We start from the raw sequence: 18,144 nt of genomic DNA, 5'->3' as shown, positions 1-18,144 counted from the left end.
TCTAATATTTGTGGTCTGGCCACCTATTTTCCTGTACATATTTTAATCACCTTGTACATATTGTGCACCACTACCATATCACTGAGCACTAAATGTCACTCTTGTCACATATCACAATATATTTCGCTTTGTGTGTTGACAGCCTTACAAAGAATGTTGGGGTATTTATAAATGAAGTAGTTTATAAAAAATGACGTAATACTCCATATGGTCTTCGTGTGTGTTCCTTTGACTCAAAGTAAACATTTTTCAGTTGTTGAAGTAATACGTGTTACTCGACAGAACCATAGAGAGACATACCGGCAGGTAGGTAGCTTTCAGCGCTGATTGAAGGGCAATTTGTGACAGTTGGTTAGACTACAACTGCGGGAATTCATTTGGTTTCCCAGACTAACAAAATGGTGGTTTTATGTTAATTAATAGTATCAGCCCAACCATATACAATGCCTACAGTGGGTTCCCCAGGACCTTTCTTTAAAGTCCTACCTTTGTTTCTGTGAAATCTCTGTCATCCTATTATTGTTTTGGACACCCAAGCAACATTTTGCCTCTTCTTACTAGGTGAGTCTTTGCTTTGCTAGTATTGGTTATTTTTCCTTGGTTACTCTTTTTGTTTACTTTGAAGGTCGATACTGAATAAATAATGCCGGTGAGGCGCAGAGTGTGCACTCTGGAGTGTGTTTAGTTATTCCCCTTTGCCGGCGAGACGCTGCTTGGAAAAGCGTGCTCGCTGACTTATTAATAGAAAACAACTAGGCTTTGACCAGTGAGGCGCTGCTGCACAATGCACTCACCGGTCACAGAAAGTGATACTACAAGATGTTCTCCCGTTGGGGATAGGCCCGCATGTGGAGGAAGCGTGCGGGTCTCAGAGCAAGGCCGGCTCGCGTAGAAACAATGCCTCACTTGTCCGGACAGTCTTGCTGCTATGGCAGCAGGAGCGTCCTGAGTTTACATTTGAAGCCGAGGACACGGCTCAAATGGTTTGCGAGGTCGGACCCGAAAATGGTTCACCTCATTAGGAAAACAACCTCATTTTTGGCCTGAAATGATGGAAAGAGATGAAGGGCCACATGCATCAAACCAAAAACCGGTCGCAAACGAGCAGATTAGCAGAATCTTCCCCTTTGCGACCGGTATTTTTGCATTTGGGATAAATCATCCCAAATGCAAAAATAGCAACATAAGGAATCATTGAAATTGCAATTTCTTCAATGCAATGCATTAAGCAAAAAATTATTGCCATTTAGCTTTAATGAATCGCAAATTACCATCAAACTAAAGTTGATGGTAATCTGTGATTGCTTTGAAAAATGCATGAAAGGGCATTTTTCAAAGTCACTTTTCACACACACACACATGTCCTTGGGGCATGTGTGTGCACAACGTGTGGAAAAAGAGGACTTTTAGGGGTGCAACAGGGTATCCTTTTGGAACCCGTGCACCCTTGAAATTGCATGAGCAATTTGTGAGTACCTATGGAGTACCCGCAAATTGCGCATGCAATTCCCATTGATTCCTATGGGCCTCTAGGCCCATAGGAATGAAAGGGAATCAATTCCTTAATTGCAACTGGCAATTTGCGAATCACAATTAAGGAATTTTAAGGAATGGCTTTTTTTTGGAGAATCCTACATGCATTGCATTTTGAGATTTCTAAACAGCTAATCGGTAAAATTTGTTACTTAGAAATTGCAAAATGCGGGCTTGATGCATGTGTCCGTTAGAGAGTTTCCTCAGGGTTTGTGAAAGAAACACAGCGCCCGAGGGAAAATGAAATAAATTTAGTAATAAAAAACCTTCTCCACCAGTCCATATTAATACCTCATGGTAAAAACTACCCAGAAAAGGATTGGAATTCAGTGTTTAAATTGTTTGGGAGGGTGTAGATATTAGTGGAGGGTTGGTGCGCATAATCAACCGTTAAGGGTATTAGGACAAACTGAAGATAGGGCAAAAGAGTGTACTTATCTGTGAGCAGCAGCCACAAAGAAGGGAGAATGCTTTTTGCTGATGGACTTTATTTGTTACTAAAATGTTATTGAAGTTCTAGATGTCTTCAATTGTTGCTGCTGTGAGCTGTGCAATAAAAGAGATGTGCATAATGTTGGCCTCAGTGTCATGCCATCAAATCTGTTTACTCTATGAACACCAGGAACAGAGAAACATTACATTTTATAAAAGTTGCAGTTCAAGCAGACTGTGGAGTAACTGAATTTCGTACAATTAATATGAAGCCTGAAAGTCATACCTGAGCTCGGCGGTTTACAAGCAGAGTTGTGGGAGGAGATGAACTTGTGTCAAATGCTGGAAATTGCACACATTAAATTGAGCATTCTGAAACTACGAGTAGGCCTAAAGCCGCACTCATGTCAAACAAATAGACCTTCAATACATTAAATACAGTAAAAACAGTACATTTAGGACTCTTTGGGCCAGATGTATGAAGCTCAAATGGGTTTGCAAACGCCGTTCGGCGTTTGGGATCTCATTTGAGCAAAATGGTATGTATGTAGCAAATGTCAGTGCAAAATAAGGAATCGCAAATTTGTGATTCCTTATTTTGCGATTGCATTTAAGGAATCGCAAAATTTGCGATTCCTTAAATGCAATGTATGGTGCAAAAAAAACTGCTAATTGTCCCTAAGGAATCGCAAATTACCACCAACTTCAAGTTGGTGGCAATTTGTGAATTTCTTGAAAAATGCCCATTTCTGCATTTTTCAAAGTGCCATGTGATGCACATACATGCCCTTAGGGTATGTATGTGCACCACATGTGCACCCATGCTTATTTCAGGGGTGCAACAGGGTGTCCTTTGGACACCCTTGCACCCTTGAAATTATTCTCAATTTGGGATTAGCAAATTGCGAATCGCGAATTGAGAATAATTTCACATTCATTCCTATGGGCCTCCTGGCCCATAGAAATGAATCGGAAATTATTCCTTAATTGCGATTAGCAATTTGCTAATCGTAATTAAGGAATTTTAAGAAATCGCTAAAAAATAGCGAATTTCTACATACATACCATTTTGCAATTCTCAAATAGCAATTCCATAAAAATCGCTATTTGAGAATCGCAAAAGTGTATCTTGATGCATCTGGCTCAAAAATATTAATTAGTGTGCAAAATTATTTAGTGTAGAATCAGTATCCACACCACAAGGAAATTGAGGTGAACGCATGGAATGGTATGCAACACAACACTAACCCCAATATCCAACAATAACCAATAATACTTGACTAACCATTAACCTTGGACTCCGGAACAGTGTGCTGCCTAGTGTAAAAAGCTTCCACACCTCAGTATGGGTAGTAAGAGCTATATAAGTGCAATTACAACTGCAATTACAATGTGATTTCATTTTTTGTGTTGTCTAGGCCTGGGTGTGATTGTGGGGATTGGCTGGATTAGATGCTGGATTAGGTGCATGGGTATATTTTACCCTGTAGGTTTCAGTGAAACAAGGGCTCTGGCCCAAATCCCCATCTGGCCCTAACACCAGGGAAGCCTCTATGGTTGGAAGCCCTGAGTAGTTTGCTAAAGTAGGGAGAAGGCAGCAAGTGATGTTATTTCCTGTACAGATGGATTACAAGAAATGAAGTGATGTCACTTCCTGTGGAGATGGATGATGGGCAAATAAGTATGCTTAGTTACGTTCTTCATTCAAAGATTGTTTGGGTGGAGAAAAAGTGCTGTTACTTCCTGTGGAGATGGATGATATTGTTTTGTCTTTGCTCCACGAACTAAACATGCAAACATAGAACTTGTTTCTGATGTACATTTTACAACAGTTCTAACCTTGTAGATGCAATAAATTACCATGTCAGTTTCATTCTGTAATCAGTGGCTACTGGGGAGGCACAGATGACTACCAGAGCACTGTATCAAACTACATGAAATAATTGAAAGAAAATGTACCTATAAGATATGATTACTAGTATGCACAATAACAATGTCTTGCTCTCTCTCCTGCCAAAAATAGAGGGAACAAAAATTGGGGGTAGGATTTAGGTTCACATTTATATAAAGGTTCTTGCAAAATGGAGGAGGCCTCCCTCAATGCATGTGCAACTATCATTTTGCCTGGTTCCAGAACAGCAACAGAGGCTGCTGAAGGATATCTACTGTAGGGTAGTTGGTCTGTTGTCTTACATATGAAACTGATCAAAGATGGCCATTCACTGTCAGAATAACACATAACACATTTCTTGGTCAGTCTGCTTACCCGACTCTTCATCTTCCTGTACATTGAACCATAACGAATGGAAATGGCTCCTTGGATTAGTATTCTTTATCTTCCATAGCATGAAAGGAATATTGGACAATTCTCAAGGCTTCCAGGGTTCAGCACATGCTCTCAAGGACGACATGGAATGTACACACATCATTTGTGTCCCCCCTTGCTCCGCTTGCCCGCTGGAATTCAATTTGTGTAAGAGCAGAGCTGAAACACGGGTCGCTCTTTATGGAAATGAAAATCAGTGCAGCAGGAGCCGGGGTGCCTTAGATACCTCCAGGCTTGAGAAACAATCATATCTTTTTTGTCAATCCCAAAAGATCAATTTTAAAGGCATAATCATGTGACATTAAATAAATGGCAGTTCCGCAACAGAACTGATGGGTTTCTGGTAAAATGCAATACGAAAAACCTCTGCGTGAAGCCACTAAATTGTGCAGAGATTTACTCTTGCGGATAATGACTTGATCTCGCATTACATGTAAATTCTGTCGCTCAACGTTTGTTGCTGATATTTTCTAGCTAAGTACCGAGAAATTGTTTGAATCATTACACTGACTGAAGACGTACAGCTTACGTAAAAAGCAAATGCTATTTCAGTTGCATGCTGGTGAAAATGACAATTTGGAGAGAGCATAGATTAAAATATAGAATCAGCAGTTGAATTGCCTGTGAAGTGTAGTCAATGCAGTTGAAGCAGCCGTGGGCTGGGCTGCAGTGTGAATTGAACACTCCCTGCAACAGTGAATGTGATTCGGAAACGATTAGATTTGCCAATAAATTATTCTCTCATTACTCTTCAATCTTGATTGGTCCTGGGGTATCTGAGGTGAAAATGAAGTACATCAAAATATCGCTTCTTATGGATTGCAGAACCAATTGTTCATTAGCAATAGACAGAGGAATCCATAATTGCAGACGTTGCAGGGTGCATCCACCCATCGACCTGCGGAGAAAACAAAACGACTAGAGCTTTAATAGAACAAGGTTGGGTCAAAGACCATAGCGAAATCACTATTATACATTTGATTTTGCCTTGAAGCTGCAGGAGTAGAAAAGTGGACTTGCATCAGATGCAATGAACGACTCAGATTCATAACATATTCTAGACGTAGATAATACAAGGAGATACCTATAAACCAATCATCAGAATTGAAATCACACAGCACACATCTTCCATGAATCCATGCTACTGGCAAGTAAGCATGATCACATCGCATACACCATCTTTAATTGAGAAAGAACTACTGGAGCCAAATCTCAAAGATCAAGCCCAAACAGAAGAATGCAGTGCCATCCAAATACAGTTTGAACATCAATGCTGCCCACCTGACCAAAACAAAAATGCAGGATGTTCAAGCACACACACCCGCATGCACACATGCGCGCACAAACACACAGAGATACACTCTCCTTTGCGCTGCCAGGTGCACAAAGACATTAAATAGCATGTCAACAGCATCAAGCAGTCCACATGTGGCACAGCGCTGAGCACATTACATTCAGAGAGTAGAACACGTGGGAAATAGTAAACCACTACCTCACTGCATACTTCTCAACCGTGTTCTCATGGTCACATCACGCGGTAGGCACCAGTTGGAAGCTGTGCTACTGCAGGTTCAATACGTTGCAGAGCCAGGAAATAAAAGTCAGGTAAAGTATGCTACTTTCGCCAGGACACACCAACACATATTCTTCCATACTTAGCTTACCCCCGAAAACGATATGCTGTACTTCATGAATATTCTCACAACTTGATGAAACAAATGTCCTTGTTCTTGGATTCGGCCATAGCTCATTGCGAGATTAAGAAGGGAACAAAATGCAGCAGCCATTGACTACTTCTAATCTAGAAAAAACATATCTCTAGTACTACTTACCAATCAAAGTGTTAAGTTTAAAGCACTATGCATGTCCTCCCCATGTAACATTGATTACCTATCAAAGAAATTGTGGGGTTCAAAGGACTATGCATCACAACCAGAAACATCCAAGACTTAGTTCTAGGATTCATCCAAGCCAAACATCCAAAGCACAAACCTGCATGTGCGCTGAAACCTAGAGTTACCTTCCTAATCACAAAAATCCATTCAAGAGAAACTAAATAGGAAGAACATGCATCCCTTCCTGGCTGTGCTTCTATACATCAACATACCGACTGGCCTACTAACAACCTGGAACCACTTGGCGATCAGAAAAATATAAAAAACTTGGGGTCTGATTCACAAAAGTACACTTACACTTTGGGCACATTTACGATTATTTACTAATCACAAAGTGATTTACAAATAGTATTTTTATGAGTGCGACTATCAACACTTAAAGAGAAAAGTCTTTTTATGTACTGAGACTCTGCACTGGTAAAGATACTACTCATAAATCCCTTTGTGAATGGCACACTACAGTAAACTTAAACAAAAGTGTATGTTTATCTTGATGAATCCGGTCCATGGTTCTTTAACTTCCCTATGTAGCTTTCTGCTAACAAGCCAATCAGTCACAACTAATCATCAGTCAGACAAAGGACACCCCAAAACTGAGACATCCCACCTTCCTAGTTTGTACCTTGTATTATCCATTCAATAGCTGGTTTTTAAGCAACTGTAAATGGCAATATTTCCAGTTTTTCACTGCTCAACAACATATAGTCTGCTCCCCTCTGTGTCAATTTGATTTGTTAATCTGTGAGATTAAATTCAGAAAACAGTGACATTGTATTGATTAAACGCCAAGGCACATAGCCTAAACGAAGGTTTTGTAACGTCCAGCCTAATGGCATTATAGAACGTAAATGCGACTGACCATGTTGCAACATGACCAGGTCCTGTTCCATTATGTCTATGGCAGAGGATACTATGCTGTCCAAAGAATATATCCTGGACGACAGAGTTATTAACCCATTGTCAACTACAGAGAGAGATTTCTCTAAATTAATACGATCAATTTCTTGTGTTCGTTCTGCAGTCTCTGCTTGCGTAATCTTCCACGCTTCATTATATAGAGCATAGATACCGGCGTATATAAAATGTTCATGATGCGGTTTAGTAGGTCCTTGTAAGAAGTCCCTCAGGTCAACGCAATCTTTAAGTAAAGATAAGTGTTGTTTAATTCCTTCAGTGTAGACTTGTGTAGCCACTCAAGGCACAGTTTCCCTACACTGTATGATGGTACTATCCCTGGATGTTGTCTCTGAACATATCTTGGATCTGGCCTACTGAATGTGAACCCTTGTGTCTTATTCAGGTATCTATCTTGGTGGGATGATGAGAGAAGTCTGTGGTATCAATGCATTAAGAAGGGCATGTACATGGAAAATCAAGTCAAAGGTGTTTGTTGATCAAAGTTTGGAGACATTGAGTACTGTGCTCATTTACATTGTATATCTATGGTGGATGTTTGAAAATGTGTCCTCCAAAAGTTGACTCTGTAATGTGTCCATCAGGTCTGTGTCGTAGGTAATTATTTTATTTTGATCTGCTTTAGGTTCCTTCACAAATACTTCTTCATTTGGACATTTCAGAGTTGTGACATGTGCAGGTATGTGGTGCTGTTTCCAAATACAAACGGAACATGGGTTGATTCTTGGAAATACAGACACAGCCTTGGGGTGTATATATTGTGTACCAAGGCAACTTGCAATGTGATTGAATGGAAGAATTGACAATCACTTTGGGCTTGTTCTCTGTCATGTATTATAATAATAAAATTTATAAAGCGTTAAACTATTCCCAACGGGGGTGTCCCGGCGATGGGTTGCAGATTCACAGCAAGAAGGACAAGAAGAACTATGAGAGGTTAAAAATCAATTTTTTTGTGCTCTCCTGAAGGCCAGTTCTGTCTCCTTCATGCGGAGGTGGAGAGGCACTAAAACAATATGTGTGCCATTATTAGCTCAACCCACATGAGGTAGTGGTGCCAAATTATGCTACTCTCCTTACAACTTGGCAAAATCCTTATTGTTTGTAAAGTGTATATAGCTGTTGATGTGTCTTATCATTGTGAGATATACTTCTTGTGGCACACCACTGACAATTTTGTTGTGATATTCTGTCAGATACTGAAACGGTGGTTTGGAATGATCTCGTATTTACACAATGTCATGCTACCATGTTTTTGTATATTGCTGTTATTGATGTGGGATTCCTTATGTGAGCCAGATGATCTAGCTCTAGCTGATGCATGAGTCAATGATAGTTTGCCTATTTTATTCTCTTGTTTGGGATAAATCCTCGTCTTCCATGTTGGCGTGGTCTGGAACTGGAAAGTGCAACCTGGCACTGAGTATTAGTCTAATGTATTAATTGTTATGTCATTGAAAATGTTGACACATGCACAAGGGTACGAGGCAGGTCTGACCACTCTTGCCCATGCTCTTATCACACTAGAGCCATTTGTCAGGAGAGAGTCACTGATAAGCAGTATACCAATAAGGGGAGAATGGGAGGAAACAATATTGATATATGCTGACAACAAAATTCTATAAGCCACAAAGCCCTGCTCTATGGTCACGTATACTCCACATATTCCAATTATTTGGTAGCTACTCCGGTTATCAAATGAACTGGGATAAATCTCTCATATTTGTACTGGCAGGGGATTTGCCATCCGTGTTAGCCAGTGGGAGTGCCTTATCGATTAGGAATAAATTCAAGTATCTGGGTATAGTGATCTCTCAAACTGAGATTGAATATATGGAGGACAACTTGTTTCCCCTACTTCATAGACTACGGAGAGATGTGGCACACTGGGGAAAGCTATCACTCTAGTTTTTGGGGAGAGCGCCCATCCTTAAAATGTTGGTGCTACCACATCTAATATACGTTCTTCACAACACCCCATATCTGATGCCCTTGTGGTTCTCCATAAGATAGATTCAGAAGTGAGACAACCTCAGTGGGACCCTCAGGATTGACCTTCATAAGCTACAACGGAGAGTGTTTAAAGGAGGGCTAGCTGTCCCAGATATATGTAAATAGTATTGGGCTACACAACTAGTCAGGCTAAATGACTGTGTTTTTACGGGGAGAGAGGAACCAGCATACCAAGTGGACCACTGGCCGATGGGACAAAGAGGATACCTGGAAGCACTGTATAGTAATAGTATAGTAGATAGACTTCCAAAACATACACAACCGACCGTTTGAATCTGGAGGGAGGTGACCAAATTCTTGGGTTGGGAAGTCAAACTAACAGAACATACTCCCCTTTGGAATAGTGACCTCCTAAGAGAAGTGCACGAATTAAGGGGATTCCTTTCGATGGCACTCCTGGGTATTTAGTTCCTAGGCGACGTATGGAAGGGCCAAAAAATGGTGGACTTCCAGAACAGGCAGTTGGACTACCAAATGCCTGACACCAAGCAATTCCAATACATACAATTAAAACATGCTCTAAAAACACATATCAAATTGGGTGAACAAATACATGAATATACACCATTGGAAGACAGAGTGCTAGTAGATCCGAAATAGAAGAAGGCTACTTCCCTTATATATAAAAAGATTATGAACAACACCTCAAACCCTTTGGTAGCCCTGACAGAGTCTTTGGTGGTAGATGTTGGGATCCTAGAGGAAAATGACCAGTCGCATGCCATACAGAGCCCTAGAGAAGTTGCTAGAAGAGCACGGTTCCGGCTCATACAACTCAGAATTTTACATGGATCCTACACAACTAGATCAAGACCTTTTCCGAATGGGCAGATGTGACACAGATAATTCTATGGGGATGGGGGAGCTGGGCCCCTTCTTTCATACAATGTGGAGCAGTCCAAGGCTACTGAGATACTGTAGTAAGATTACAAATGTGATGACCATTGTACAGGGACAGGTGGTTCTCTAGAAGCCTGATGGCACATGATATTTGTTACTGGAGGTACCACATGGTCGAAATACAGTAAATTGTGGCTAATGTTAGCAGCTATAATAGCCAAAAGGAACATAGCCATAGCTTGGGGGACAGCACAGCGCCCTAGAGTTAACGACTGGGAGAAAGGCCTGTATTGGTATTGTGCAGAAGAGAAAATCCTCTATCAAAGCCAAGGAGGTCCTGGGAAATTGGACAACGTTTTGAATAAATGGGTGAAATACAGGGGGATTTGAATTTACATAATGAGGTAACTGTTTTACGACAAGGGGTATAGACATTGAAATGTATGAGTCAACTGACAGTGGACTTATTACCCTAATAAGTAGAGGCGTGTGTGAAACCCATTGGTAAATAAAAGATCAACATGCTGTTAAAAATGTATATGAGATGATTGAGACCTATGTTTATGATGTCTTGCAATGCATCTGTATACTTAATAAAAAGAATTAAAAAAATAAGAAAATATTGACAGACAAGTGTTGGTCGAACGAAATAAACATAGCAGTAGATGAATGAAAGGTCTGCCATTTTTGGGAGTCATGTTTGGGATCTTAAGACAAATATTAACTACTTGCAAATTATCTATGTTTACACAATCTTTTTCTTTTTGTCATTGTCATATTATGATGGAAGAAAACAAATACATTGATAGGGTTGAGATATATGACATCAGTCTATGAGGTTTTGACTTGTAAATTGTGAAAACATTAAACAGGGTGAAAATGAAAAAGCAAAGCAATAAGTGAAGAAGTCAGTCATGGTGCATGAAACCATAGAGATACAAAATTGCATGAAGTTCAATGTCCAAAATACTACTGCCTCAGAAAGGCAAATGTGTCCAGAAATAGTTCACAAAGTGAATGTTAGGCACACACATGAGAAAGTAAAGGTCAGCGTTTCTTGCTGGTGGGGCAAGAGGTCTTGCCATCCTCACCTCCTGGGAATATGCGTGGACAGCCCCTCCTGCAGGAGCAATAGGGATCCACAGTTGAAGGGCATGAGGGGAGCTGCAGGTCGTTCTTCCAGTGGCAGGGCCTTCCTTCCTGTGGCTGTGGCACATGTAGATATATTTGTAGTGAAATGCACTAGTGTAAATGAAATGTAAATGTTATTATCTCGTGCTTGGTATCGCATGCGTTGGCGCATGCAGAGATTGTATGCATGTGTTCTTTTAAATGTAGGGAGCCTTCAGAAGCCAGGTGTCCGTTGTGTATCTTCAGTTGCTGGTCGGACTCCTGGCTGATGGGGCGCTCCTCTTGTGATTGGTAAACCTTTGAAATAAAAGCTTCTTTGAAGTCAACCTGTCTTCTTGGATTAATAGGACAATCGGTCCTTTACATTTTGGCGACGATCGGGATTTTTGTTTCCAATCACCGACCCACACAAGAGAATTTTCTACTGCTTGGCGTTTTTCTGGGATTTCTTCTTGGACTATTTTTTTAAAACTTTTTCTTTTGTGACTATAGGAAAAAGCAAGGAATTGTGTTTTGAGTGTTGGTGTTTCCACTCACCTCAACTTTATTTATTTATTTATTTTTTTGGTCAAGAAATTCCCGAAAATATTTTATGGACATGTTGATGTCCTGTGGAGGAGCGGAATATTTATGGAAATGATTTGGTGCTGATCCCAGTTCGTATGGTACCTGACCCTAATTGCTAAGTTTCCTGCTGTTGCGGATTGGATTTATCGCAGTCTGTTGGGCGATTTATTCATAAATCAACATTTCCTCTCTGCTTACCGAATCTTCCTGCAGTCTGGAGTGTTCGTGTTGGAACTTCTATTTCTGGAACCTTTTGAAGTGCAGATTCAGAACTTAGATTCTTCGTGTTGCCTCCACTTCTTTGGCCCTCGCTCTGCATTTTGGGAAAGCTGAATGACGTATGACGTTTCACGTTATACGTTACGTGCGGCGGCCATCTTGGTGAAGTTCTCAAGTCTGCAATCAGTTCTTCGCTACGTGTGATGTGTTAACGGCGATTCACACGCCTTATTTTGCTACGTGTGATCGGTTTAACGGCGATTCACACAGTCACAAGGGCACAACAGAGAATTTGGTACTATCTTGACATTTGACTTTCTTACTTTTCATTTCTTTTGTTTTCGATTTAGTTTTGCTGGCTATTTTTCGCATTTAATATGTCTTCTGTTAGAGAAGTCACTCAACCTCCTCCTTTTCTTGAAAAGCCCAAAAAACCTACTTTGTTGTGGTCAGAGTGGTTTGGCTTATTTGAGAATCACATTATGGCGATTGATGCTGCTGACTATTCACCCCCTAGAAAGTTTGCTCTGTTGTTTGGTAGTTTAGGTATAGCGGCTCAACGCATTTTTAAGATTCTTGTGCCTATTCCTCCTCCATCTGCTCAATCTGGTGATAGTGAGTGGAATGTTTATGTCGAGGCTATTGCTAGATTAAAAAAACAGTTTGAGGAATCTCCTAATATTATGTTAGAGAGACACAAGTTCTATAAAAGGAAACAAAAGGAAGATGAAAAAATTGATGAATATATTTCTGCATAAAGGGTTTTGGCAATCACTTGTGATTTTGGACCTCTGCTTGATAACTATATTCGTGATCAATTTGTGTGCAATTGTGCCTCCTCTAAAGTTAAGGAAAGGATTCTCAGTTGTAAGAATCCATCCTTATCTGAAGTTATTGATCTCAGTCGAAGGGGCAGATTTATGTTAATTGGCGCATCCCGAGGGATGCGCCAGTTAACATGCGCCACAGCTACGCCACCCATGGTGCGCCGCATTTATGATGCAGCGCACCATGGGGCAAAAACGGCACAGATGCGTCACGCATCTGTGCCGTAAAAGTGACGCATTGCTGGAGTTGTGTCGCAAGCGCGACGCAGCTCCAGCAACGCTCGGGGTGCCCTATCTGACCAATGCTGCGTCAAGCCTTACGCCTGCTTCAAGCAGGCGCACGGTTTTGACGCAGCATTGGCCTAAAAGTGACTGAGTGAAATCTTATAGATTTCACTCAGCCACTTTTGCGAGGCGCACCTGCCCCGGAACGCCCACCCTGCGCCGGAACGCCCACAAGCGGCGCAGGGCTTTACAACGTGACGCATCTGCCTAGATGCGTCACGTTGTAAATCGGTCGTAGGGATGCGCCACGTTTACGCCACAGTTGCGTGACGCAAACGTGGCGCATACACAACATAAATCTGCCCCTTAGTATTGAAAGATCGATAATTTCCACAAAAGCTATGACAGTGGATGCTCCTAAAGTAAATTTTGTTTCTGAAGAAATGTCATAGGAAGGTCTATACGCTATTTCTGGTAAAGAAAATAAGGAAAAGTGGCAAAGTAAACCAAACCTGAATCAAAACAAACAACATTTTTGTTTTAGATGTGGTTCTAAATTCCATATTGGGGATTTCAAGGGGTGTCCTGCTGTTAATAAACGCTGTGTTTTGTGCAAGAAAGTTGGACATTTTCAAAAAGTCTGCAGGTTACAAAAGAAATCTGTTAAAGTCAACTATGTGGACATGGATGAGTGTTGTGAACATTTTGACAACCTTATGTTAATGGTGGAGGTTAATGGGGATACTAGAGCTATTAAAGGACCTTTATATGAAGCTTCATTAAGGTACAAATAATGGCAGATTCTGGAGCACCCATTACAATTCTCAGGGACACTACATTTTATGACAAATGGGGAAGTGATATGAAGTTAATTCAATCTGATGTCAACCCGAAGGCTTTCGGGGAGAAAGATATAGATATGTTAGGTTTTTTCTTAGGAAATTTACAAATTCTTGGCAGGTCTATTGTTACTAAAATTTAAGTGGCAATTAAGGGGAAGGATATTGTGGGATGGAAGGACCTAGCTAAGATGGGTTTGTATCTGGTCCCAGGTGATGAAAATCCTATTAAAGTGTGGGAGTTCCCTGTCTGTTTTGTGGAAGAAGCAAAAATTGACCGAGCAGACCTGTTGAATGAGTTTAAGAACGTTTTTAGCAATAAAATTGGTCTGGTGAAAGGGGCCGAACACAAAATTAGGTTAGTTCCAGGGGCATCCCCTGTTTTTCATAAGGTACGTCCGGTTCCCCTGAGTGTCAGGGCTGAACTTAAGAAAATGCTGGAGGATTTATGCAAAGACAAAATTATAGAACCATCTGAATCCTCTCAATGGGTCGCCGCCATCGTCGTAGCACGTAAAAAAAAATAATGAAATCAGGCTATGTGCGGACCTTAGGGGCCTCAATAAAAATATTAAGGTTGACTGTCATCCCCTTCCAAAATTTCAGGAGCTGTTGGCAAATCTAGGCGGGGCCAAATGGTTTTCGCTTTTGGACCTAAAGTCCGCTTACCATCAGATCCCTTTGTCAAGGGATTCGCAGGAACTGACTACCTTTGTTACCCCATTTGGAGCTTTTAAGTTTTTGAGGCTGCCATTTGGGTTAGCATCGGCAGCCAGTGTTTTCCAGAGATTGATGGAATCCTTATTTGGGGATCTGGTGGGGGTCCAAGCGTATTTGGATGATATTTTGATTTTTGCAAAGTCAATGGATGAACATAACATTTTGTTGAGAAAAGTGTTGACCATTCTGGGAGGTAGAGGGATGACTGTCAGAGAGGACAAATGCAAGTTTGGAGTGTCTGAGTTGGAATATTTGGGCCATACAATTTCTGAGTCTGGCATTAAGCCAAAGTTTTCTGTTGTCAGAGCCCTTATGGAAGCTAAACCTCCAGGTGATAAAGATGCTCTTCGTTCTTCCTTGGGGCTAGCCGAATACTATGCCAGATTTGTTGAAAATTATGCACAGGTGGTGGAGCCCCTCCGACTGCTTCTTAAGAAAGGTCAGAGATTCATTTGGACCAAAGATTTGGATGAGGCTTTTGTTAGAGTCAAGGAGTTAATTGTTTCAGCACGCTCTCTTCAGGCATTTAGGGATGATTCTCCTTGTATTATTGCAGTGGATGCTAGTATGAAAGGCTTAGGAGCTGTGTTATGTCAACAGGTGGTAGGTAATGAACACACCGTAGCTTTCGCTTCAAGGTCTTTAAAAGAATTTGAAAAACACTATAGCACAATTGAGAGAGATGCATTAGCCTGTGTGTGGGCTGCTCAGAAATTTAAGATGTACATCTGGGGTCGTAAATGTGTTATGTTATCGGATCATAAACCCCTTTCTTTTATTTTTAGCAAGGTGTCTGGCTCCAACAGTCTTTCTTCTAGGTTGACCAGGCTGGTCTCTAAACTCCAGGAATTTAACTTTGAGTTAAGGCATATTGCTGGGGGTAGAATTTCAGAGCTGATTGTTTATCCAGGATGTTAATGGATAGAGATGATGATGACGATATGGTGGAAGAGGATGTAGAATGTGTATCAGTGGTGGATGCTGTGGAAGAATGGAGTTTTGTCATTTCCGAAAAAGACTGGAAGGAGGCCAGTGTGAAGGATGTCGTTTTGTCTCAAGCAGTGGAGATTTCTTCTAATGTTTGGCCTGAGGTCAGAAATTTGTCGGACGACTTGAGGAATTTTTACTCAAGTGGCTGAGGAACTCTCAGTGAAAGATGGCGTTTTGTTGAGGGGTGACAAATTTGTTCCACCCAGTGGTTTAAGAAATGTTATTATTAAGCTAGCGCACAGTGGTCATTTGGGTGTGACAAAAACTTGCATGAGAATTAAATCACATTATTGGTGGCCTGGCATTGACGCTCAGGTGAGGGCTTTAGTGAACAATAGTGAGGAGTGCTTGTTATCAGACAAACATTGGAAGACTCGTGATTCCCCATTACAACCTTCCCAATTTCCAGGGGTTGCTTGGGAGAAGGTTGGTCTGGATTTTTCTGGCCCGTATAAGGTGCTTCCTGAGGGGAAAAGATACCTCATTGTAGCTATTGATTACTTCTCGAAGTGGATGTATTATAGATTTGTGGAGGCCCTGGATTCTGATAATACTATTTCTTTTCTGGAAAGAGTGTTTTTGTTGGAGGGGGCGCCCCAAGTGTTGGTAACAGATAATGGGACTCATTTCAATGTGTAGATTTCTGAAAGCTCATGATGTGAAACAACTGAAAGTGGTGCTTTATTCCCCTTCTTCCAATGGTCTAGTGGAGCGTGGAAATAGAATTTTGAAAGAAGGAATTCAGACTGCTTTAGCCTCTGTGGTGGATGTTTTTAAGTTTTTGGAAAAAAAAATTGGAATTATAATGTTTCTCCTCATTGCACCATTCAAGTGTCTCCCTTTCAATTATTGAGGGGAAGAAGGTTACATTCTCCTTTATTTCCTGTGTGGCTGGGTAAGGTGGATTCCAATCAATGTTCTTTGACACAGAACGACCTTAACGCTACTGTTAAGCAGAAACAGATGGTGATGAAAGAGAATTTTGATAGAGTCAAGTGCGTGAAGGATGTGCAAATGGCTGTGGGAGATTGGGTGATGATTAAAAAACCTTTTGGTGGCAAAAGGGATTTCTGTGTTTTCAAGCCCCGTTCAAGTTGTTAAAGTCAGCAAGAATGCTGTTTTCTTGGGTGACTAGGGCTGGTGGAATGTGAGACAATTGGCAAAGTTGACTGGGGAACAAGCTTTTCTTATTTCTAAGAGGAAAAATTTGTCAACTCAGGAAGGATGTGATTGGATGCATTGGTTACAACCAAATATTAATTTGGATCCGCCCTCTTCTTCAAATGAATTCTCTCCTTCTTCTGGTGCTGAGGTCGACTCTGCTGTCCCTTCTTGTAGTCGCAGTGGTCGTATCAGAAAACCTCCCGCAAGATATAATGAATTTATTTCTTATTGATCTTTGCTGTTTTCTTTGTGTTTTTGTATAAGGGGGAAGGTGATGTAGTGAAATGTACTAGTGTAAATGAAATGTAAATGTTATTATCTCGTGCTTGGTATCACATGCGTTGGCGCATGCAGAGATTGTATGCATGTGCTCTTTTAAATGTAGGGAGCCTTCAGAAGCCAGGTGTCCGTTGTGTATCTTCAGTTGCTGGTCGGACTCCTGGCTGATGGGGCGCTCCTCTTGTGATTGGTAAACCTTTGAAATAAAAGCTTCTTTGAAGTCAACCTGTCTTTTTGGATTAATAGGAAAATCGGTCCTTTACAATATTGTAGCCCCACAGGAAGGGGTAGATGGTGCTGAGAAAGCCCTACACATATGAGCGTTAATGTCCTACAGCACCCCAATCAGGAAGCCCATATTGAAGTTGTAATCCCCCATCTCATAATTTAGCTTCCTCTGCAACTGATTCATCTCCCAGACCTCGGTGAATACCTGGCCCGTCATGTTCCAGGACTGATAATAGGCTCACAAGACTTGGTTGATGGTGGTCTGGGTGATGGTGATCCCAGTGGACTCACTATGCTGGCCCACAAAGTCCCTCCCATGACCCCTACCCCCACTACACTGTGTCTTTTGCCCAGTGTGTTCCATCTGACTCATTCCTTGGTGAGCTGGAGCTGGTGGTGCTGTGGTCTCAACATCACCAATAAATGGGGGGCACACAATTGGTATCCCAGTGGTAGGAACACAAGGTAGAGTCTTTGGTTTGCTGAAGTATTACACCTGAGTGAGAGGTGTAAGTGTGGACGTAGTCAATGTTACTGGAGCCGTCTGCCTAAACTGGCCAAATGGACCAAGTTCCTCATTGTCCTCCATATTACTAGGAGTGTTATCCTCACTGACAGCTTGAAAGCTTGGACATATTGAGAAACTGAGAAATCTTTTATTAGTAAAAGTGTGTATTGTACATACAGATCTTTTGAGACAAACAATGTTGATACCTACAAGGCAAAATAGGTAGAGATTATTGTGATGATAGCTTTCAGTGGTATTGCATATATTACTATGTTTAACAATTACAAACAGTACAACGTCAAATAAGCAGGTAATCAGATTTCCTGAAATGTTCATAAGTTAATAGGAAGTATACCTAACATCTCCCAACCATTTTGCCCAACACAGTGGAGAGGTGAAATGTGTAATTGACAATTCCAAGGCCTAGCTGATGTCAAAACAGACATTTCCACAACTAGAATGGATGTGTGGCATTAGTCATCATGTGAACGGT

The sequence above is a fragment of the Lissotriton vulgaris genome, chromosome 4_1 (genome assembly GCF_964263255.1).
Source record: "Lissotriton vulgaris chromosome 4_1, aLisVul1.2, whole genome shotgun sequence".
NCBI classification, from domain to species: Eukaryota; Metazoa; Chordata; class Amphibia; order Caudata; family Salamandridae; genus Lissotriton; species Lissotriton vulgaris.
Note: the sequence above shows the minus strand (reverse complement) of the source record.